Genomic DNA, 24,323 nt, shown 5'->3' on the forward strand with positions numbered 1-24,323 from the left:
GCCCACTGCAATTAGCTTAGGATGGCCTCGTTTGAGCTCTCTGTATTTATCTTTCTAATGGGAACCTGTCTCCTAATGTTTATCACCATCCCTGAGCTCTCTTTTGCACATGATCTCCTCTAGGGTCTTTACTCAAGCAAGTGACATCGTCTGAAAGCAAAATGAGAGCGAGGAATGGACAAAAGCCAACTTCTAACGGCACGAAGAAAAATGCCAGACCCTTAAGGGGGTTAGCCACTATTTAACTCCCAACCTCCTGCACACTGGAAGATCAGGGCTTTACAGTTGCTCCTCAGCTTCTAAACTTCACTCCACATTAATTAAGCTAAAATATATTCTCTCCACTCTGATTTTGATTTTCTTCTTTAAATAGCCATGACAAATATGTATAAATGGCTAAGAAATTGGACATCCTTTCTCAGCTTTGCACATGGGGAGCTGTCTCTCTCTCTCTGAACTTGACCTTGTGTTCACACCAGAATTCTGCCCAGCAAAAGACTCCTGTTTTCAGTGAAACTTTTGTCTCACTGCTACCCGAGGCTTTTGCCCATGAGCCATCTGTTATAGGACCAGGTATTTTTACTGGCATCAAACATCTGATCCCCTTATCGCTGTAGCCAGTGGCACAATTCCCAGTAAAGGAGCATCAGGTCTAATGAGCATTTAGTCTAACTAAGCTTAACACAGTTTCTCTCATTTTTGCCTCATACCCTTGTGTATAAGGTCAGATATCTACGGGCAAGGTCTTCCCTATGCCTCTTTATTGGTTAAATATCAAGCAAGGGTTGAGCATGACAAAAAGCATGACAGTTGTCAAGAAGGTCACGCCAAAATGCTACTTTGAAGCTGTAACTGTGATGATGATGTTTATAAAGCCATCATCAGAAAGCAAGATATTATTGTCTTACTGGGTTCAGCCTATAGAGTGAGAGGCCTGAGCTGCAGTGTTGAGTTGCTGCTCTGGATTTTTCCAGGGATGAAGTGCTCTCCAAATGTAGGGCTTTATGTTGCCCGGTTTTTGGAAACAGACCCAACAGATAGACTGAGAACACAAACCACGTGAGCTTCAGACGGCAAGTCAGATCTCCATGTTCCCACAGCCCCCGACCATGTCTCCACACCAAGATTAGTGACATTCATGCAGCAGGGACCTACTGTTTCTAACCAAGGAGGAAGGGAAGCAGCTCTCCACATGGAGGAATCTGGCATGAGTGGCATCACCATGTGGGTAGAGACTGTGTAACATGGGAATCGGGTGGAGAACCAGCTCTAGGGTAAATGGGATACACCTGGCTCTGGATGCAGAGCCCTCATCTTATAGCCATGCTAGACTGTACTCACTTCATCATGGACATAAAGGAGGTACTGGCATGGCCAATACTGGAATGGGAGACCAAATGAATACTTCTAGTGCTGTGATAAGATGCTGTGGCTCGACACATGGCAAATACAAGACCCCACAAATCAAAGGACTGGAGAAGCTTCACACAGCTCTGTTGTCACTGATGGACAGAAATTAAGAGAGAAAATCCACCCACGCCTGTACAGGAATGGCACTCTCACAACCAGGAAGTCAGAGTCAACCAGGAAGGCAGGTCCTGACCCATGGACTAAGCCCAAAGAAACAAAGTGTTACCTGATGTACTTAGGTAAGAGAAATAGTTGACCTGAAAGACTCTGAAGCAAAACCTTGCCCTTTCTCTCACGTTTAAAAGCTCCCTGCCACATAATTCTTCCTCTCTTCGCCCCCAGCTACTGTTTAGAGGTGAAGACTGCTCTTTAAACAGGCTTGTCTGTGAGATGGCAAAGTACCTAATTCTTTTGTAGTTCCCATTGACCCAGGGAGGCAACAATGTTCTCCTACTTCAGGAAAAGGAAGGAAGACCCTGAAGCTACCTCTCTGGAAGCTAGGATAGATGCTGGTGTAAAAGAACACTGCCGCATGCATGCCTGAAGAATCAATGTTCAAAAAAAAGAGTGTGCTTTGGAGCAAAAGCACGGTTGCCTTTTTTATGCCAAATAATATATATGGCAAATGATCCAGTATAGGCGAACTCCAGAGTTTGGAAGAAGCTATTCAGAGATAGTAGAAATAGAAGACAAAGATAAATTTCTCTCTATTTTCCCTCATCTGATTTACCTTTAATGAGAAGTAAAGACATGGAAATTATTCAGAGCTCAGGAGTGAACATCGATCTATATTAAACTGGCTGCCCCAAAGATAAAAGAGTTTCCTGCCCTGTGGTTATGAGTCATTTGGACTCAGTGAAGTGATCTTGATTTATCTAGAGCTAGACTGTGCGGTGGAGCAACTGATAGCTGAAAACAACACCCACAGATGTCATGTCCTAAAGGTACAACCAGTCAACATGAGCTCACCCTGATGGCAAAGCCTGATCCTGCCAGGGAGGTGGTGGGAGGCGGTCAGAGGAGGCAGGGACACTGCAATTAGCTCGTCTGCCCTTGTGGTTTCAGTGAAGCTGAACTAAATTTATCTCAAACCCCATGAGCTCTTGTTGCTAATTGGTTGCCTACAGACTACTGCAAACGCTACTGCATGGGGAAGGGTATCTTCCCGTGCCAGCGTTTCAGCCTTCTGGCCACAGGATGCATTTGTGACTGTGAGGAGGATGGTATGGACAACAGGCCCTGCACTGCCATAAATCCACATGCAATCAGTTACTAACAAACTCCGTCACCCAACCCATGGAAAAGACCTCTTTGAGACTCCAGCAGAGAACCAGTCCATGTCTGACAGGGCTGTTCTGTCCTGTTAGCTGAGAAGCAAAGCCCGGACCCTGGAGTTTACTGGAACGAACCCTGCTTGGCCCAAGCCAAGCCCAGCAAGGTTGGCTTTCCATGTGCAGCCATGGACATTGCCCAGAGCAGGCTCCTTCTGCAGAGAGCACAGGCCATCCCTGGGTCTGCCGCACCAGAATTGCAAACTGACAGAGGGATCACAGGCTTCATTTTACCCGCTACCAAGCAGTCCCATCTCAGGTACAGGAGCTGCAGGTACCTGGCTGGACTGGCAATGACTGTCCTACCCATAGGTCAGCAGATCTGGCTGCCTGGGACCTGTGAGCACACAATAGACACCTCAAGCCATCTACTACCAGTTGGAGCCTGGGCTGTGGAAAGGCTGATATGCATGACCCACTGCCAGGGGTGGTGATGGTCTTCAAGTCAAAAGCCAAGACTGAGCTTGCTAAGACCTCACTAAGCTCTCCCCATCCTCCCCTAGCCTCCCATCCACCCTGTTCAGACACTGGCCTTGGAAAGAATGCACTCATCATGGTGCCTGCTCACACTGGCAGCAAGAGGGCAGATTCCAGCCTGGAGAGGCAGATGTGAGCTCAGCACCATGCCTCCTGTCCCCAGGAGCAGTGTGGGTGGCTTGTCACTTAGAGAAACTGTTCCCGGCTGTCTACAGCTTTATGCAGCAGAGAATAAAGCCATGAGGCTTTGTGCACAAGAAAAAGGGAGTCCAAAAGACAGATGATGAAAGGTGTTAACTCTTTGAAAGGAAGAGAAGTCTTGGAGTGGGGAAGATGACAAGGGCTGGTTCCTTGGGAGTGCTCGTTATAGCTTAGTGGCATGGGGAACACTTTGCTGCTATGGAAGTCAATGGTATGTTAGTGCAAGTTTCTAGGGATGCTCTCTTGAACCACAGTCCAATTCAATTCATAAGGTCATCCAGTGAAGGAACAGGCAAAGGATAGGGGAAGTCAAGAAAACAGAGTTATCCAGGGAAACCAAACCAAACCTGACCCTGTCCAGCCAACCTCGTCTGGAAGTGGGAGCTTGCATCAAGACAGCAGCCAGAAAACTGCCCCAGAGCATTGAGGTACAGGCTATTTCAGAAGAAATCTGAGTGAGAGGACTTTTCTCTTTCAAGCACACTTACACCTAACACACCACCTGAACCCTGTTCACTTTGCTGAGCTGGTGTATACGTTCTGCAGGAAATTACCCTTTACAGCCACACTCAGCTGCTAAATATTCTACAGTAGAGTTTATTCTAGCTCCTAACACACAAACAAGCTGCTTTCAGCTCATGTGGGCATGAACCAGAAATGCACCTTCCAGCATGAAGAGGAACTGCTGATGCACTTGTATTTCCCACTCCTTTTGCCTGAGTTTAAGCAATTCCTCAAGACTGCAGAAAGAGAGTATGGATCCAAAAAAGCACAGAAGTAGGGAAGCGCTTCCCAAAACAGTGGGATATCATAACCCTACTGTCTACCAAAAGACATACTCAAACACAGGACAAAATGTTACATTTAGCATCCCTGTAAGGCCACAGAACTCATGGGAACAGCTTGCACATCAGTTACCTTGCACTCTGGCACAAGAAAGATTTCCTTAACAGGCACCAGGACCACATCTGTGCTCCAGCCTAAATGCACGTGCCAGGACCATTTGGGAAAGGTGCTTTTCTGGATCTGGCTAGGATATTTTCAAACACTGCCACTGATACTGCACAGTGAGGTAGGCTCTCTCAGTCACTAAGTAAGTGAACAGAAATACAAAAGATGATCACTGTCTGAAGCCTATCCAAAGGTGTATGGACCTCAAACAGATATTTAAATATTTCATAGACGTTGTGTGGTGTCTTTGACTAGGGCTGAATAGTCCTCTTAAAGACCTATGATGGTTTTGCAAAATATCTTGATTAGATGAACTGATGTGCTAGTATTTCAAGCCCTTCCCCAGCAGGATGTTCACTGTGTGGTATGTCCAGTGGGATGCCCTGATGCTGTGCCTTCAGTGTGCCATGGGTCCAGCGCTGAACATGGGTCATGCTGCCCAGCCATGCATGCTGGTTTTGGGAGCACACGGAGACTCTGCTCATGTTTGAAGGAAACTCCTTTCCCCAGGGACAGTCCTAAGATGGAGATGCTAGAGGGGTCATGAACAGACACTGTCTGGCCAGCAGAGGATAAGCCATGAATATCTGAGCCATGAATATCTGCCAAATGCAATTCATGACACTGCCCTATTCAGTGTATATCAGGATGGTGAACAAGAGGTGGAAGGGAGGGTGGCGGGATGCAAGACACAGCCATGACCACTGAGCACTGGTAGGGAAGGCAGTGCTTTGCTCCACTCTGAATGAGAGTGGACTGCTCCTCTACTTCCACACATATCAAAACATTCAGAGGAGACCTGCCCCTACCAGAGCGGTTCCCACAGATGTTCCTCTGGAGCTATGCTACACTGTTCTGCTTCTGCACCAGGACCTCACTGCATCTCTCCAGCCCTGTGTGCCAGCACAAACCTGTGATTTGGGGGTTACTGCCAAATGCAGCATGGAGACAGAGCACACACAACTAACCATGCGCTGAGTGACAGAGAGCATAAACCTTCCCAGGCCGTGCAAAGATGGAGTGACATGCATTAGTTAAAGAGTCCATTGACGATCTAAACGCACAACGGTTAATTCTGAGACATCAAAATGAATGAAGAGCTCAGGTACCTTTCTCTGACCACTGCAAAACCCTCAGCCAGCTGCAAAAAGAATGGGGCAGGGAAGCACAGGGCCCTGCACTTGGGTAAGGGTTTCCAAATGGCTCCCGCCACTTTGTGCTGCAGAACACCCATGTGAAATCCCTTCCTGCAATCATGAAAGAGCTGGACAGGCTTCTCACAGTCCTGGTCCCACTTGTACCTGCACAGTTTGGTCATGTCCAGCCATACACATGTTGGCCAAGCACCAAAGGCCTGCTAAACACCCTCCAGGGGTTGATGCTGCCACATGCCACTGTCAGCATTTCTGCTCAGCAGAAACATCTGTGTGCCTGGAAAACGCACTTGCTTAATGAAACCTGGGCCTGAGGAAAGGCAGCAAAGCAAATCCAAGGCTTTGTTTGTTTGTTTCCTACAGATTTTCTCTTTTTCCCTCTTGGCAAACCCAAGTGGGTTTTGTTTTGAATGGAGCTGACATGAGCATGCCTCTTTTGTTTAGCAATAACAGCGCTAACTTATATAGAGTCTACTCCTTCCAGCACATTCTTGTTTGTGCTGCAGAAGTCCAATACTATTAGCCTGATGCTAACAGAAGCATTTGTTGGCTCAGTGTAGCAGGAAGGCCAGGAGCTGCTGCCCATCATGCCGGTTTGGGTAGGGTCTCCCAAGCAGACAGGCATCAGGCACTGTTTTGGCACTGCTGTTATTACTTCACGTTGTCTCACTGGGACCCTAAGCCTCCATGCCAGGCATGCTCTCTTCTCGAGGAGCTTGAAACCAAGCCAGTGGCAGAGAGGGGACACCCAAGACCATGCAACCCATGTCCCTTTGCTCTCTTCATGGCACTGGATTTGAGATCAACCCCTTAGCAACTCGATGCTTGAATAAACATCAAGGAGAACTCCACACTTCAGGCAAAAATCTGCACCTCACCCCGGCATTTAGCTCCCTGCACCACTGCAGAGGAAGAAGCAGAGGACTCACCGAGTGAATAAGTGGAAGTCACTATGTCACACTTCCCCTGTAGAGACTATTCCTAAAAACAGGAGGCTGCAGGCCTCCCTTGCTGAACCCTTGTATTAGCAACGTGGCTGCCACATGAGCCTACAGCAAGGACACTCTTGGGCCAGCCAGAGGGTAGTGAGATGATCCTTCACACCAGCTATCGCTCAGGTGCAGTGATCGCTGGAGGAGCCATGGCAGCTGGGAAACACAGCCCAGGGGAAGGGACACGCAGAGCCCCACGGCCTTGGAGCCAGCACAGCACTACCACCAAGGTGAATCAGCCTGAGAACAATCACAGTGTGTCTTTCCAAGGCACAGCCGTGTCCCATTGGCAGGGCAGTGGGGAAGAGCCTTCCAGTGCAGCCAGCTATCTACCACAAGTCCCCATGAGCCAAGTCCCTTGTAAATCATAAGCTCTAAATTTGAGAGAGACAGAGACTTTAGGTTAGCAAAAACTTTGGGGTTCTAAGAAAGGTTCAGAGCTATCCAAGCAGATCACTTGCTGACAGTTTGTGGAGGCCTGGCCTCCCATAAAACACACCGTTTTTGCAGGCCAAGCAGTAAATTTGGAGGAGGAAGGGAATGGAGAAGCTCAAACAAATTCTGTTACAATACAGTAATGCTTTTTCTTTTTTTTTCTTTTTTTTTCTTTTTTTTCTAATTAAGCATTCTGATTGAAGTTTTTAAATGAGCCCAGGAGGAGCCTGTGGATCAACCCCCACTAAAGGATGACTGAAATCAGACTTCCAGTTCCTTAGACATCCGTGATATCCTGTCTTCCATCACGATCAGGGCTGCTATTATGTCTTCCTTGTAGTCCCTGTATGTACGCTGTGCCTACATACTCACTTGTCCCCTTCTATATATCTCCTTCTCTATATCTACATGCATATTACATGCAGCATTTCCACCACACTGGAGGCATTTCTCCTCAGTGATCATGATCAGGGACTATTTGCAGTGGCCTTTCTTTTTTTTAAATCGGACAGAGTTGATAATATAAGTAGCCGGGAGACCATCCATCAGGGAACTCTTCTGAAAGGCAGGTACTGGCTGACAAGGCCTCCCCTCAACAGCTTTCTCTCTGCAGGGCAGCCTGACTCTGGACACCATAAATCAGTCCTTGAGAGTGAGGAAAAATAAAATCCCAGAGACTCTCCCTGGCTCCATCCACAGATCTGGGTCAGGAAGGAGACGATGGAGGGGAGAATTAATGTCAACATGTCAGGCCAGGCCCTTGGCTGTATAAACCAGCACAGCTTCACAGGCTTCAGTGTTATTTTGATGATTTACCCCAGCAGAGGTTCTGGCCTGGCCTGCCTGGCGGCTCGCAACTAGAAAATCTGGGTTTCTGCTTAAGTGCAACCCCATTTCTTGCAAGATTCAGCTAGCTGGGTATGTGTGTTGCAGACTAAGGGTGTCCCTGTCCAGAGGGCTTCAGGAACTGCTACTCGCTGGCTGCTGCCCCTGACGATGAAGAAAAGCTTGTTGCCGTCCTCCTGTTCCCAACACTGCTAGTCTCCATGGCACCTCCCAACATCAAAAGCTCCCCAATCTCTCTCCACGAATGCAGCAACTGGGCAAAGGCTGGTCTGCTGGGCTGGAGCTGTAAACAGCCCCTCCGCTCCTGCCTCCCCAGTAAGGGTAAATCCTCCTTGCTGCACTCCCTACAATGCCAGCCTTTAATTGCTGCTTGACATTAAGTATCTGAGCAAGGAAGTCTTGGGTAAATGTTCTTGCTATGGGAACACACAGTGCTGAGTCTCTTTAATTACATTGTTTTTGTTTGGCTTTTTTTTTATTAGTTGTGCTGTGGCTTCCCCTCCCTGACAGGCCAGAGAAGCACACGCTAAATATGGCTGGGTTTAAAGTCCACAGTGAAACCCGAACCTCGGCACCAGACTGACTGGAATCGGTGCAAGCCAGGGTTACGAGGGACATGCATTCCAGCCGCCGCGGTCCCCACTCCCATCCTCGCTGGAAGCCGTGCCGCGCTCCTCGCTCTGCACAGCCCTGCTCCAAACACCCGCCAGCCCTCCCATACCCACATGTGCCGCTGTGCTCTCAGTGGGCTCCACATCCCCGACTGGAGCAGCTCAGAGCACAGCCACCATGCTCCACAAATATCTATCCATCCCTCCTTACCTCCCGCTTTCTCACACTCCCCCCATCCCTGCCCCTAAATCCTGCTGGGAGGCTGTCATACCCCTTACTTCATAGACACCAAACTTTCCTCTTGCTGATAAATGACCCCCTTCTCCATCATATTCTTCACTTCCTTATCAGTGCCAGTCCCTAAAGGTGTTGCCTTACACCAGCTCATTCCACCTTTGGGCTTCCCTACAGGGATTAAGGGCCCTCTCCCTGCCAGCCACATAGCTTTCATGTTTCTCTGCCCCCCCTTGTTATTTTAAAGGCATTCCAGAGGATGCTGTCAGGCTTGGATGTGGTTTGGTTGGGTTGTTTGTTTTCGTACTGGAGGTTTTATGATCGTATTGGGAATGAGCCCTAATTGAGCTGCAATTCGAATTACAGTCCGTGGGTACTTATTTCATTTTTTTGGACAGGCCTAAACTGCAACGCAATTTGGGCTGGCGAATGCATTTGGTTTTAAATGGAACCTCATGGAAGCAGGACTGAACTGCAAGACAGGCTGGCTCCTGAGATGTTACTTAAGTATGGAAGCAAACACCGCACCTCTGCCATGGCAGCAGGTCTTGACAGTGATAACAGACAGCACCTAGGGTGATCACAGCTCTGTCAGCACCAGAAAATCAAGCGCCAACACCAGGACAGCAGGCAGACAGGGCCAGCCCTCCATCATGGAGTGCCAAGCACACAGCCCATGGAGCCCTGATCACTCAGGGGCTTGCAGCCTTTCACAGACCTTGGGGCATGTTTGCTCCCTGCAACACAGAGATCTATGCCCTTTTGCTCACCCAGCACTCCCAGACAGGGAACCACAGCATCGTAGCCACAGGGCAGCTCAGACCCCAAAGCTGCGGTCCCTGTCTGACTTGAGGCGCTGCCAGCTCACAGCCACATTGCTTCCAGACCCTGCTCACAGGGCCCAGGCAGCATAAATGAACAGGACCTAAAGGTCAGCAGCCAAACTGCCCTTTGCAGGATCTATGTTGGTGTCAACTTCTGCTGACCATGCCCCATACTGAATAACAGTTCAGCCCCAGCACCTAAAATGTGTGTGATGCTTCTGGCACACACAAGCAGGAGGACCTGGCAGGTAAGGAGGGGTGCACAGACAGATTTCTGAAACACAGAGCTGAGCACCCGCTCAGCATTGCAAAAGTGCTTCCTCCTGTCCTAGGATCTCAGAAGTCCGGATGCTAAAACAGGTCGATAGTGGAAGACAAACCCGACCCACTGGCACCATCCTGGCTAAATCAGACTTCCGCATATTAAAAGCAGATGAGGAGTGGGGACTTACTGCCCCTGTTTCAGGAAGAAATCCTATCCCTGTTTTGCCTGCCAGGAACAAGCATCAGTCTGTGCCACAGATGCATGTGTGCAAACTCTTCTCATAGTGAGTATCAAATGAAGAAGCTGAGTCATACGACTCCTGATCTCAAAGATCACTGAAGAGAAAAGGAGGGGAAAAATTCTCCACAGGGTCATTAGACTCTAGCTTGGACCCAGCAGGAGCAGAATGGGGGTAAGCACTCAGATGATGAATTTGGGGACACTCAGCCATCCAGTCAGGACCTGATTACCATGTGGGCAGGAGTGAGAAGGGATATAAGGCCACACTGAAATAAACTTGGTTCCTATCCCCTCGCTCAGGCTCTGATACCCAGTTCTTGGAAGGAAGAGGGGGGAGGCTGTTGGAGCAGGTTGTTGTAGAAGTTGCTGTGGTAACCCAAGCCTGCTTGGAGCCAGCGGCTTAATCTGAGAGCCGTCACGGCTAGAGAAAGGGGCCACAGGGGACGGTGCTGGGATAGCATGCAGCCTGTTCCGGGCCCTCCGAGTGCTGCAGGCAGGTATCCGCATCTCCAGAGAAACACTCAGGACCCCACAGGAGCCAGGAGAAAGCACTCGTTTGTTTTCTCATGCCACTGCAGCAGCAGGCTCTGAGCGGGTGCGGGAGAGAGGTGCTCTGCGTTTCAGGCCTTGTAGGAGGCCTCGGACCAGGATAACATGCCACACCGGTTCTGCCTCACTGCCCAGCCTCACTGTCCCCGCCTGTTGGCCCGCATAGTCTCGTATGACCCATTGGGGTACTCCCTGCTGAGACCAGCTCCTCTATACCACACTCGCCATGCTCCATGCCTGCAATCATGGGGCTCTGCAGCAGCCGCACACCCAGGCTGCCCCGGCTGCCATTCAAATGTCAGCCTAGCTCCCCTCTCTGCTGGAAACAGGTCTCCTAGGAGCTGAGGATGCCCGCTGCCTGGCCTTGGGGGTGCAGTTCACCTGACATGGGAGAAGAGCCATGGACTATGGGGTCTGAGACCCACAAACTCATTACACTAGTGAGAGGGAATCAATTTGAACCCAGGTCTGCAGGGAAGAAAAGTAAATCCTTTAACCTCCTGCGCCACCTTGTGCCACCAGGAAGAATATACTAGTGAGATATGGCTTTAATAGTAAACCACCTCTCCTCTAAAACTATGAAATTGTAGAGAATTGGTCCAGGAAGGACCTGCAGAGGCAATCTGAGCTTATTCTGCCGTATCCTCGACTGGTTTCTATTTCCAACTCTATTCCCAACAGAGTGTGTCCATCCAGAGCTTTGCAGCCCTCAAGGTGACCTATCCCAGCGCTTCACTGGGATGTCCTTTCTGGTGGAAAGCCACCTCCACTCTGTTGTCCTATTCAAGCCATCCAGCTAAACACGGACCAAGCTGTTCAAGCGCGCCTAAGCTGTACAATGAAAGCAGGCACCACCGGCTGAAGACTTCCAGAGCTGCACCCAAACGGGTTATAAAAGGCAGGCCACAGACATTGATCTCCGTGGGGAGGAGGAGACAACTGCCAAGACACAATGGAACAACAGGAAAATACACACACCCGGCTCCAGAGCTGCCGGCCAGCTGGTAAATGTTACTGGAGTAAGAAAATCCCTTTCCCGTTGGAAGATAACCAACAGAGCCCAGCCGGCAGCGCTGAGCCTGCTGGCCATTACCCACTTGGTGTCCCTGGCATTGCTACCAAGAACATCTACCCTCCGTTGGGGATATCCTTGGCCTCTAGAACAAATACTGCCGGCAGCACTTCCCAGTCTGGCTCCCAGTTCATCACAGCTTCACGCACAGGATTTGCTCCTGCCTTGCTCCAAAATCAGCTCCCTGTCCAGCATCCACTGGGTTCTCCAACTTTCCTCACACAAACCTTGCCTAGGAAAATCTTCCTGGGCCATCATCTCAAAGATGCCATCTGGCTCTTCCCCTCTTACAGCAGACACTAGATCCCACGCTGTATCCCCTTTGCTGGTCTTATGCCCCCACCCAGTATGCACAAAGCGCACAGGGGTCAGGGCATAACAGGCCAACCAAGCACCACACAGCACAATGCCAGAGGAATTGATTCACAACTGTCCAACCACAAAAACACTCAAGTAGGTTAGAGCCAACTTTCCCACCTGTGCATCTCCAGTGGAGTCAGGGTCCAAATGCAGTGATCCTAGAGGAGAAGTCAACTTTTTTGCCACTTTCCCATAAAATGCCTCACACTAGCCTGAGCATTCCTGTAATGGCATTACCAAGGAGACGCGTCCCCATCAGCCAGGTCTCCTTCCAGCCGATGTTTGTCTGGTCCTTCCATCAGACAGGAGCTTCCCACCTCCTTTGTTACTTTATTCTCCCTCTAGCTATCAACAGCGATAAGGTATCAGCAGCAGCAAAGTTCAAGCACAGGCAGGGATAATGGAGCCCATAGAGGAATCATCCTGTGGAGTCCCCAGGACAGCAAGTAGAAAAGGTCTTCCTTCTATCCTAACATTGCATACAAAAGAGCAATGTTAAAAACCATAGCAACTGCCAGGTCAAATTCTCAACCGTCAGGACACGCTCATCTGTTCATGCATTGCAATGGATGTGACCACTACCACAAAGCACACCCATGGGGGAGGAAGGGGTACAAATGCCTTTTTTTGAGGTCTTACAGGAGGACACGCTCTCTCCTCTCATAAGGCTTTGCCTCAGCTTTTCCTAGTTGCTGAACTTTAGTAGAAGAAATCATATCTAAGTAACTAATGGCTCTATTACCAAGCAGAAGCATTCAGAGCCTCACGGATGACCTTTACCGTGCAATTTCTCATCTGCAAGTGCTTGCCCTTACAAGGTTTACACTCTCCAGCAACCCTTTTGTATTTTGCATCCCAACTTTCCCAAGCAGAACTGGTAGAAACCCTCCCACCTCTTAAGTGCAACCACACAGACAGGCCAGAGGAGTCATCAGCCAGGCCTGATGCCTGGAGACAAGGCATCTCCATTGCAGTGTACACACCAGCACACACTGGCCAGTAGCTTGTACTGCTGTTTGACAAACAGCTGAAGGAAACAAATTGCTAGCTGTGATGGAAAGCACTGTGGGCAGCCTGGCTACCTGGGCAATGCTGGCTCTGTCATATCAAAGTCCTGAGCACTAAGCTCCGAGCTTTGCACAACTCCTCAGTGATTCCAGGAGAAATGAAGGGGAAGAGTCTAATGAAGAGTACCAAATAACTGCTAGGATTTATCTGAGTCACTGCTTGGTGCAGCTGGCATGCAGCGTGCACAGTGGCCAGAAAGCTTGTTTGCTGCAGATGGATTAGCTGGAGACTTTAACAGCCTCTGAAGAGCTCTTCTGAGCATGCACAACCATCCTTTCCAGAGGCTAGCAATTTGACCAAATCTGGGTTGACTTCCATAGTGAACGCACCAACTCTGCCAAATTTGAAGTCTCTTTTCCAAAGTATGGAAGCACCAGAAGTCCTCAAAAAAAGAGATGGGGGAAAAAAATTGGCATAGCTACCATTTTTCCCAAACTTTCTGCTGAAGCTTGAAAAAAAAAGGAGAAATTTCAGCCTGAGGAAGAGATTGAGCATGGAAAAATTCAGACCAAACAGTTAAAGTCTGGCAAAGGTATAAGCAAACAAACTTACACTGGAAACTGTTACAGAGCCTTAACAATAGAAGTCTACTGGCTCTGTCTACAATAAACGTGCCGAGTGAAAGGTACCCTCCTCGCCCTTTTCTCCTCCACAGTAGTGCTCAGCACACAAGAGGATGACTTCACTGTAGTAAATAAAAGCAAACCAGTGATAGGGGCCAATAGCTGCAGGTGGCCTTGGAGATGAAAGGCTGTAACATGCTGCTCCAAGGCTGACACCTCCATCAGCAACCCCCAACCCCAGCATCCTGGGTTTTGATGTCCCCGTCAGCACCCTCTCTAGCCCCAGCACCCTGAGCTTCAGTACAGCTAATGAGATGCTGTGAGCAGCAAGAGGAGCAGGTGACTGTGTTGTCCCAGCGCAATAACACGCACAGGCTCAGGTAAGCACTTGCAGAGCACTTCCAGCTGAGCGCCCCCATCTCCAGCTGCCCAGCCTGACCAACACATTTTGCTGCAACGGAGAAGGATAATGCATTTCTCAACAGTGAGCATTTCTCAACAGTGAGAAAACACTGTTGCTGTGAGAAAACAGCATTTCTTCCCCAGTGACAGCTGGGGAAGGTGGGGATTGGACAACAATCCACCTTAGTGATAACTGGATCATTCCCTTTTCTGGGGTGTCAGGAGGGGCCTGAATGGCTCCACAGACTCCTATTAACCCCTGGATGGATGTGGCACAGAAAAGCTTCCCCAGCCACTGGGCAGAGAGAGGAGGAAAGGGCTATTCTTCTCTACTCTCTCCCAGGGTGTCTCTCAGCCTTGGCAGAATCAGAGCTGACCTCAGAGATCTCTTGAAGCACTTGGGAGATTCCCTATTTCCACAGAAACATTGAGTGGAAGTTTCGAGCCAGACCTAAACAACTTGGGCTTCTCCATCACTGGGAGGCTAGGAAACGTCTCAGCACTGCTGGGTGGCCTGCTCCAACATCTGGTGAGTGCTGCTCTCTCTCCTTCCTCCCCTTGCCATCCCTTGAACAGAAAGAGGGGCAGAGAACACATCCTCAGGGCTCTGAAGGCTCATCTCACCATGCTCCTGATCCTGGCTGCATGCTGAATGACGTCCATGCATAACCCTGGGATCAAGATGCTGGGCACCTCCATGAACCTGAAAAGCCCCTTTGGGGTCCTTACTGAGTGCTGGCATGTGTTGGCCAGGGAAGCCACATCTTGCCCCCTGGGTCCACATGGGCTCGCTCAGGCTGGGACAGGCTGCAATCATACCTTTTGATTTACTGTGCAAATGAGGCCTCAGAACTCCCCAGCCCTGAGAATATCTCTTCTTCTTTTTCCCTCAATTTGTCTAGTGATAGACTAAATGATGCAATATGAACACAGATGTGGAAGCCAGCAAGTAGGATATCACAGGTAAAGCATGGGAGCAGGACAAGATGGGGGAGCTTTAACTCCTACTTCTGTCACAGACCACCTCCGCGACTTCAAGCAAATCACTGAACTACCAGTGTTGCAGTGGGGTACCTAGCATCCTGCATGAGACAGGGGAGATCAACAGATTATGCGCAGTCCTAGTGCAGCTCAGCGTCAGCTCTGCTGGCTGCTGGCTTTTCTCCTGGGGTAAGGAGCAGTTGCTCCATACCTCCTTCATGGCTCACCACAGCTTAACACAGAATGCCAAGCTGCTATGGCAGGGAGGACGATGAGGGCCAGGCCAGGAGGGAGTAACAACAGCTGCCAGGGGCATCCCAAAACCCATCTCCAGCTTTTCTACTGCTGAGATGAGGCCACAACAGTTTATGCAAAACAAGCTGGCTCTGAAAACCTCAACAACGTGATCAGCTAAGTGTCTGGCTACAACAGCTCCTGCGCTCAGAGGGCCATCATATCTGAGCTTCCCTGCCTCATCCCACTCTGGCGCAGGAGGAGGATGAGGTGAGCACACTGGTGCAGAAGGAATGCTGCCTCGGGTCCCTGTATAATGTGATGTCCCATTCCAGCCCTATCTATACCACAGGTCAAAGAAGAAAATAGACAAAGATAAGGCCTAAAAGAAACTTAATATTCCAGGAACATAAATGCTTTTTTGCTGGCAATGAGCCTTTCAGAGTTTGTGATCATGACACAGCAGGGCCAGAAAACCACTGTAAGGATGGGATCTCTTCACAGCATCAACCTTTCACCAACACAGAAAGCAGGCAAACGTTCCACTGTTATCCATCTCCTCACTCAAGGAAATACAAGAACATGCTTACAGTTGAGGTTCCTTCAGATACCCCATTGGACAGCAAGCAAGACGGTGTAGAACGTGGCAAGCAGAAGCATTAGCCAAGTGTTGCACCAGCTTACCTGTGTCCAGAAGCAGTCTCTTTGCTTCCCAGAACTTGGCCCCCACTGCTTCAGGGGATTTCACTGCATGCAGAAAGCTGACACACCTGTCCTAGCTGCAAACACCCTTCTGGCCTGGGGGCACCACAGGGCTTGGCTCCAAGCTGCCCTCCTGAAGCATGCAGTGCAGGCAGCACAGCTTGCACAGGGGAGGATGGTACAGGGAGCTGGGCTGGCTGCATGCAAGGTGAGCATGGGGCACTAACACTGTTGTGCGCCCTGACACAGCACTAGGACTCATTAGGCCTCATATGACCTGCTTTCTTATCACAAAGCCTTTGCCCTCACCCAATTTCACTTTATGACATAGACCAGTGGGATAACAGTCCCTTCCAGCATGAGAAATCCAGCTGAGCCTCTTAAGGGCTGTCTCTGCCCTATGAGGTTTTCCCCAGCACAGGCCTGACAGCCAGAAAAATCTCTCCTTCATGACTTGAGTCTTCTATATAAGCCAGACTTTAAGAAAGGTTAAAACCTCCATCACATAGCAGGAGTGAATACCCTCTCATTCCAGTGCCTGATGCACAGTGACATTTAAAACCAAAACATGAAAGAATTTGTTTTAAGATTATACATGGCCAGATCTCCCCAGACGCAGAAAGAGTTGTCTGGCCCTCCTCTCCAGCCACTGCCTCTGACCAGAATAACTGCCTCCTCTTCTACAGTAAAGATGCCGATGAATGGGAACACCATTCAGGGAAAAAAAGACTTTCTTTTTTTAGCAGCTGCTGCCTGGGCAGAGCAAGTTTCAGCAACTTAGGACACAGTACACACACAGAGAGCAGAAACCTTAACCTCGGCGTGCTATGCTGAAACCGTAACACATGCTAATGTCTCCAGGTTGTGATCCCATATTCATAAAGCCTAAGAGTAAACTCTAGAAAATCACATTAGTTTGAACTGACAGTTGAGAGCTTGGAGCCAGTCTGCATCTTGTCCCTTGGGCCAGAGGAATGGGTGTGCCAGCAGAAGACCTTGGTTACCTAATTTCCTGATATAACAGCCAGCATGTTCATCAGTAGATTCCAAAGTGTCTGAGAAAAGAGGTCAGTGTCACTGCGTCCTTTTCAAAGAGTGAGAAACCAAGGCACAAAGAGGGGAAGAATCTTGCCCTCAGTCTCTCAGCAGGCCAAGAGAAGCCAGATCACCTATGTCCCAGGCCAGCACTTTATGCACTGGACCCCAGCCCAGGCCTTTCTCCTTGGTGATGGATAAAGCTAAGAAATCAGATGCATCAGTTCGGGTTGGGAACTTCTCTTGTACTGATCCCCTTGAATGCACTCTCCTGGTACACAGGACACTCCTGTTGTCCATCAGAGCCTCATGAGTACCCAGAAGCTCATTCATGCAGTTGCACAAAGGCAGGAAGAACTGAGCAACCAATCTGTCACCTCTTCCTCCAGTTTCTAGCATCTCAGAGGATGCAATAACTGGGACTCAGAAACCTGCTGGATTTGCATGGAAAACATCATCTCAGCAAGCCACACCATCCCACTGTAGGTGATGGGATCCTCTGTGGGCAGTGGGCCAGAGTCACTCTTGATAACATAATAAGGAGGTGTCTCCTATTTTGTGCTGCCCATATGGAAAAACTTCCTCCATTTTGCCTAATAGCTCTTTGGGGTAGATCTTCATCTCTGTATCACCCTCCCTGTTAGCAGCGTAAAAAAAGGCAATAGAGGCAAAGTTGGAAAGGGAGAGAAATGCCTTTGGGGAGTGAGCAATCGCAAGAAGCACTAGGGTAGCTGGACAAAGTTTTCTATATTGAAATTTCCACCTTAGTGGAGCTGTTGATAGGGAAGAAAGGAACTTTGGAAGTAAGGAGAGGAGGGGAACATCACTACTTCTCCCTAACCACCAGTGTGAATGAGGCTCAGCAGACACTAAGTTCACTTGGTCTTACAAACCTCCTCTGGAAAGCAAGAGACTTAGCAGAAGAAAGGTGAATAGGAGGGATGAGTGTGAAGCACAATGATGGGGAAGAGTGAGCTTGCAGAGGGCAGGAAAGTTTCAAGAAAAGCTGGACAGAGATCTCAACACACCACACAACCTGGTCCTTGGGGTCCCAGTGTCCTCGACTGACTCTTATCTGCAATTTCGCCATCCCACTGAGTGCTGCCCATCCTGCCAGCATCCAAGCCAGTTGGTCCAATATTGACTGGACACTGAGACATGCTCTCCAGGAAGATGAACAGGAGGTCTCGGAAGCTCTGGCAGGCAGAACTGTCTCAGTCCATAAGAAACTATCAGTGAGGCAGAGAAGCACAGAAAATCTGTGCAGCAGAGACTACCACCATTTAAGGGAAAAGAGAGGAATAAAAGTACTCAAATACCTTCAGACTGCTGGCTGTCAGGACTGGGTCTAATAGCCTATCTGGAAACAAAAGGCACTGATCATCCTGCATCTCCAGATCCCAGTGGCCCTTGTAGTGCCAGCAGCAAGGCCAGGGAACCCTTCTCCTCCCTGAGTAAAGCTGTCTCCAGGGCTGGGGGTTCAACCCGGCAGCTCAGAGTCTGAGACAGACTGACTGTTTTGCTGGGGTTGATCCAGACACACTAGTCATGTGCATTGCCCTTCCTCAAGTGAAAACTGATCATGGATAAGCCAGTTTCAGAGTCTGCAAGTCTGAAATCCCAACCACTAGGAAGCTAGGCACTATTTTCAATATTCCCACCACAAGAAATATACTGAGAGATTTTTGTGTGTGGCCTGAAAGGTCTGGGAGAGCTAAGACCACCCCCTCAAATCCAACACACTGACACTATGGGAATACCAGCTGGTGTGGAGGATCCAGCAAAATGTGGAGCTGTCAAGAAAGGCTTGACTCACACTATAGTCCTAAGATTCATAAACCCACAAGGTTTCCCCTTCAGGCCAAGGATTGTAGCCTTTCTGCACTTTCCTCCAGAATAATCGGTGGGGGGGGGGTTGGACTGCCCACTGGACACTACTATATAAATGCAGGCAACTGGCACCTTCTGGGCATGGACACATACATAGAGAAGAACAGTGGAGATTCTGCAGGACCAAGAACATCTTCCACACTCCTCAGCAGGGACCAAAATATCCATCCTGCTTTGCAGAGCCAGACCAGGGGAAATGTCAAAGAGGTGATGAGAATAAAACAAAATCAATCAGACAAATGGGTTATTTGACAGAAATCAAAGTGCACTGAGGATAATGGATATGGTGCATTGAGAAATCCTCCTATCAGAGCTTGGCAATGTCAGCTACCAGCAGGGGGAAGCGCCGGGAACAACACAGTGATGCCATGTTTTAAAACTTGTTTCCCCTCCACTTGTTTTTGAAATGAATAATAGTTTCTTCCTGTGCTCTCAGTGAGGAAGGGATCCTGCGAAAGACTCTTGCCCCAAATAGGGATAGCCTAGAAATCAGTCTTCTCTGAAAAGTTTTCTTCTGTCATTTCCCCAGAGGGCTTAATTTTTCCTGCTGAAGAGACACGAGAAACAAATGTGAAGTCTTTTTTTTTTCTCCCTTGCTGAGAACCGTTGAAGAGCTATTTCCTCAGCAGCAGCTTGTATAAGCTGGATCTTTGGCTGATGCCAACAGCACAAGACCATTGGAGTTGCCTGGAGAAAACACCTACCACAGCAGGTCACTCAACTGCATGTGGAGAGTCCTTAGCCTTTTCCTAATTTATAACTCTCCAACCTCATCATAATCACAAGCTGAGCTGATTTTCCCAGATGACAAGAAAATCCAGGCTGCTGGAGGCTCATGGATTCAGGAGGGGAAAGCAGAAGTCAGCACCTGCTTACATAGACCTTGCAGATTCGGATATCACTGAACTGACATCCATGTTGCATTCATTTTCCACAAGTGCTCAAGGGCTGGGGGCATTCCCAGCTCTTTGCAGGAAGCACAAGGCTACAAAAGTGGAGCTGCACAGTCTGTAACTTGTCTGCAATTGTGAAGACATCTCCAGGCTAAGGATCAGCAGCAGCAAATGCATCTGTGTCACTGAAAATAGCAATTACATTTGAGCCTCTGTCTGTTTGCAGATGACTCAGACAACACAGATAAAAGGTGATTTTCCTCAAATAAATTGTTCCTTTCAAATGGTTTCCTAAAGGCAAATCATACTTTGAGGGAGATATTTCCAGGGCTTGCTCCTCTCCCTCCCCATCAGCAAGTTCCTCCCAGTCACCGGTGAATCACCGCCACACCAGCCTTTGGGACGGAGCCAACTTCTGCTCCTCCACATATACTGAGGTGCACAGACCTTGGCCATCCCAAGGTCATACAGGGCACCTGGGACAAAACTAGGCATTCAGGTCACATCCCTGATGCCTAGTTCAACACTGAAAGCTCTGGGGTTCCTCTCCTGCTGCCCTCCCCCCCCCCCCCATCGCTCAGGAAAAGGTGTCCTCCGTGGGCAGCAGGGGAATGGTGGCACAGTAAGACAGCAGCTAAGCTCCCCTTCCTACCCCTTGTACAGGAGAGTCTCCACAAACAGAGGTCTCCTTGTTTTCTGGACTGCAGTGCTTCTTGACCACATTTATCACACATAAACCCTCTTTCTAGGGGCCTGATCCAGAGCTGCCTGCTGAAGGAAACATTAATTTGAAAAGCCAAGGGAAGTTCAGCCTGCCGAAAGCCCCTGGGCAGGGGCCTACTATATATTAGCACACTGGCTCCCCAGAGCAGCCTGTACACTTGAACAGATCACAAGTGCAGTGTCAAAGCCCAGTTCCATACAGCTAATTCAATAAGTCACAGATACCATTACTTCATACGGCAGAGAGGCTCCACAGTTATTAGGGGAATTGGGAGCGGGAGAGGGGGAGGGAGGAGGATTTGAAATGGAGAAGGGAGAGAGACAGGGAGGGTAGAGAGGGGGAAGCTAAGACAAGCAGCAGAACAAAACATCCCATAAATTATGAGAAGCTGCTGAAATACCAGAACAAATGACCCCATAGCTTGGCCATTGTTCCTGAGTGATGGCTTAAAGTGCTCCCAGTCGAGACAAAGCGCCTCTGGTTTCCTTTCAGCGCTGTGCCTGTCCCATCCAAACCTGCCCTCAGCGCAACCAAGCCAGCAGAGGCTGCATTTCATTGAAGATGATGGCTGAGACTGGCAGCGGGGAGGCAAAAGCTTTCAGAAATCTGGATGCTCCACATCATTAATGCCACAGGGTCTGGGTGCCCAGAGAGAAGCATCTCTCAGCCTACCAAGAGCATCTCTCCAGCTCACAGGTTTAATATATGTGCCCTCACACCTCCCAGACACACACGGTCATATTGACACCTCTCCTGACCGTTCTGCCTCCTTTTCTACTGAAAAGGATCAAGGCCTGTTCTTTCCCTCTAGTTATTCCTTGCTCAGACTAAACGTTTCCTCAGCTTGGAAGAGAAGTGGATCTGAGTCTCCTCTTGGATATGCAGCATAAGTCAGGAGGAGGACAAGTATAACTGTGCAACCCAGAGAAGCACCGAGCCCTCTGCCCTTATGATGCTGCTGCTCTCTGGCTCCCACAAAGTTGCTGACAATTCACTTTGTGTTGATTCCTCCCTGGCAAACAGATGACTGTCAAGCCAAGAGTCATATTGGGAAAGTCCTGTAGGACCATAGACTATTAAGTTGGAAATAACACAAGGCACCCAGTGAGTATTTGCAGTAGCAAACTTCAACTTCACTGGCACAGGAACAGTCAGACAGCTCATCTAGCAACTCAGCACATCCTATGTGCTCTGCAGCCACCCAGGACTGTGGGATTTGGGTGCCAGAAAGCAAGGAGCCTGCTGATAGGGACAGGTCATCCTCTTTGCCTTCACACATCAGCACACAGCAACAGTGGAAGCAGGCTGAGTGGTGCACCGGCAATGCTAGGCATTTCCATGGCCTGACTTTTACGCACCAGCACTGAGCAGCAATTTTAGGACAATTTCCATACTGCAGGAGATCACTTAAACTCAAAGAAGAAATACTATTGCATTATAAAATTTTAAATAACTTCCATAAAAACACTTCCATTAAAAATCTTTTGCTTTATGACCAACCTGAAGCACAGGGCAGAATAATAGCAGGATAATAATAGCACAGTCATGTGTACTGCCTCTGGCATGTCAGTCAGCTTGACAATCCTGGAGCTGTTTCTTTGCATGAGGGACCTGACTGTATCCAGAAGAGCTAAGGCCAGGGATAAAACACTAATGGGAGCACTTGGAGACACTGCACTTAAAGCAGGCTGGATAACCCAAAGGGCTCTGGAAGCACACACAGGGACAAGGCAGTGATCCCATCAAAGAGCAGCAAGACGTGTCTGAACCTAGGACTATGTTCACCAGCCAAAAGGCAAAGGTCCCCTGCTCCAGGGGCTGAAGGATCTTGCCTTCCTGACACCACAGTCCTGCTCAGACAGAGGCCCATCAGCAATTTTACCCAGCTCCAGTGCTGGGACATCACAGGAAAACCATTCCACACCTTCCTATCCGGGCTGGCATTCTCTCTCCTCAAACCTGCTCAGCATCCAGGTTTCTGTGTATCCTCCTTTTCAGTAGAGGGGAAGTGAAGAACTGGGATTAAACAACTTGTCAGGGGTCAAACAGCAAAACAGCACGCAGGCAGGAATGAACCCAAGCTGGCTGGCTCCTCTCCTCGTGTGTCTAACCACTAGACAACATTCTCCTGCCAGTGTTGCTTTAACAGCTTGTGGTGGGCAGCCAAAGAGCAGAACTGAGATAACGAACGGGGAAGCTAGGAGTTCGCTGTGTTTTTATTGAACCATCATGGGAATATGCTATTCTAACAAAAGATTACAGGGAGGTTGTCTGACACAAAAAATGTGATGGGTGCAAATTGAAAAGGGGAACAATTAGAAAAAAACAAACAAGAAGAAAACAGAGAGGAAAAACAGGCTAGACAGCAAGGGATGAGTATGAAAAAATGAGAGCAGAGGAGAAGGCAAACACAGGGCAACAAATGGAAGAAGGAAAACCAGAATGAGATGTAGGAATGGAAAAGGAAGACACAAATCAATGACAGAAGGACAAACCTGACAGGGCTGAAATTCCATGTGAGTGCCAGACCTGGAGAGGAACATAGTGAGTCTGAAGGTGGGATAGAGGCATCCAGAACCTTTCCCAAGCCCCTCATACACAAGTGAAAACAGAAACAGCAGATCAGAGCCTTTCCATTTGATTAAGAATCACTTAAGAGAAAACATATACATGGTCAGATCTTAGGTGACACAAAAGGAAAAGAAGCTCTCTATCTTTGCCTTCACCTTAAAAGGGCAGGGCAGGGAGGAGGATGTTACTAGTGTTTCTCAAAGGGATTGCTGTAAGGATAACTGGAAATCTCCAAGGGAGCTGTCAGTTTTCTAATCCTTAATTCCAACAGGACAAGACGTTGAGCTTTAAATAAAGAGTGCCTTTGTCTTTCACGCCCCCCTGCTATTTAGGCTTTGGAGGTAGATCAGTGTCACAAACCAGCAGAAAGCAGAGCTTTAAAAAAACAGACCCCAAATCCTTCTCTTCCTCAACTGGAAGAGCAGGGAGGTTGGACTAGATGATCTCCAGAGGTCCCTTCCAACCTAAATGATTCTGTGATTCTGTAACTGCCAATTTTTGCCTTATTTGGAACTCATACCATCTTGGCCCTCAGTTAGCCATAGTGTGCATCTTCCAGCAACCAGGACTAGAAAGGAATCATAGAAAACCATTCCAATATGAAAGCACACAAACAGTTTCCAGGTTTCTCCGCTAGGCCTGTGAAAGCTTTGAGATAAGCCACTCCTTGCGCTATTCCCCTCCACGCTCTTCTGCATGCGGCTGCAGTGCAGCTACATGGCCTTGAGCCATGCTAGCAGCAAGACACCAAGCTCAGCAGAGCAATCGTCTGAGGTGCTATGGCATATTCATAGGCCTAACAGTGGGGACTTTGTGGTGCTGGCTTTTAAAAAAATAGCCTAAAAATGTCTAATAATGAAGTATTTATTTCAGTAAACAACATATGAATGAAATAAGTGTTTTCTCAGTACTTCACTTTTTCCCTGCCTCTCTCCCTCCCCCCACCCCCAACATTTTTTTTTAATAAGTGGAACTAACCAGACTTCATTCAGTTCTTGCTGAGCTTGGGAGCACAACTGTGCTCCTCTTGCCTGGTAGAGCACATAAACATGTGCTGTGTGAATAAAGCATGCGTTATGCCCAGAGAGAAACACGACCTGTGACCGTGTCCCAGCTGACAAACGGGGGAGATGTGTTCGGACAGGCATACGGACAGCGAGATCTGTGGCTGGAAGTACCCATGAACTTTTTGGTAGGCAGCTTGAGACATTTGCAGTAAATAACTGCATTTCCTAGTCTAGAGAGGTGCCAGCACCCAGGGACTCCACAAAGCAGGGCTTACAGGTGTCCTTAGGGGCAGGGAAAGA

The 24,323-nt window shown here is 48.8% G+C and overlaps 1 protein-coding gene across 22 annotated transcripts in view; it reads right to left on the bottom strand.

Moving 5' to 3' along the window:
• Window positions 1–24,323, bottom strand: part of LOC104142271 (ankyrin repeat and fibronectin type-III domain-containing protein 1) — a 348,255-nt gene that overhangs the window by 22,486 nt on the left and 301,446 nt on the right. The window contains exon 1 of one of the 22 annotated variants that reach the window (XM_068908688.1): window positions 15,886–15,905. The exons of the other annotated variants lie outside the window; for them this stretch is intronic. The gene's annotated coding sequence lies outside the window, so the exon portion shown is untranslated. Of the gene's footprint in view, window positions 1–15,885; window positions 15,906–24,323 lie in introns of those variants that run through there. 22 annotated transcript variants of the gene reach the window in all.

The sequence above is a fragment of the Struthio camelus genome, chromosome 15 (assembly GCF_040807025.1).
Source record: "Struthio camelus isolate bStrCam1 chromosome 15, bStrCam1.hap1, whole genome shotgun sequence".
Lineage (NCBI taxonomy): Eukaryota > Metazoa > Chordata > Aves > Struthioniformes > Struthionidae > Struthio > Struthio camelus.